The sequence below is a fragment of the Gadus macrocephalus genome, chromosome 5, assembly GCF_031168955.1.
Source record: "Gadus macrocephalus chromosome 5, ASM3116895v1".
Classification (NCBI taxonomy): domain Eukaryota; kingdom Metazoa; phylum Chordata; class Actinopteri; order Gadiformes; family Gadidae; genus Gadus; species Gadus macrocephalus.
Window position 1 is genome coordinate 4,180,432 of NC_082386.1, and position 649 is coordinate 4,181,080.

Below are 649 nucleotides of genomic sequence, written 5' to 3' on the forward strand. Positions count from 1 at the left end.
TTTTAATCGAAATATGCATCTTGACAATTACGCACAGGCCAAAAATATATTTTGACCTATTTATATTATGTGAAATTTTAGCAATGACGAGTACACTAGTATGTTGTCCGGTATGTTGCATAAAAACAAGAGTAAGGTCAATAGTTTCTTTTTAAAATATGCTGTTTCATTCTTCCCGCACGTGTGTTTCAAACGTCCCCGCTAGGCGGGGCGTTTGAAGCAAATGTCAACTTAAGTTCAAAGTTAAAAAAAAACAGCTTGATCGTCCAACATATTTATTCAATTACACTTGTAACTAAGAGAACACATGTGAATTGTTGATCACATGTTGAAATTATTTGTATGCGTAACGTCATCTTTGAAAAATACGTTTAACTGAAAAGTGTTTCCATCGACCCGGCTCTCCCCTACCATTCATTTTATTTTCAGAAAATCTTTATGCTCAGTTTTAAGCATGGAAACAATCCAATCATCCGTCAGGTTAGTCGTTACCATAAAACATTTCATTGCCACAAATTATTTGGAAAACACGAGCTTGGTGTTTTGCTTTTCCCAATAAGTTATCAGTAGCCTATCACTACCAAGTCCTTCCGTGCTAGCACATCTGCCGGAGTGAGGTAAAAAGCCCTCAATGAAGAAAACGGTCACG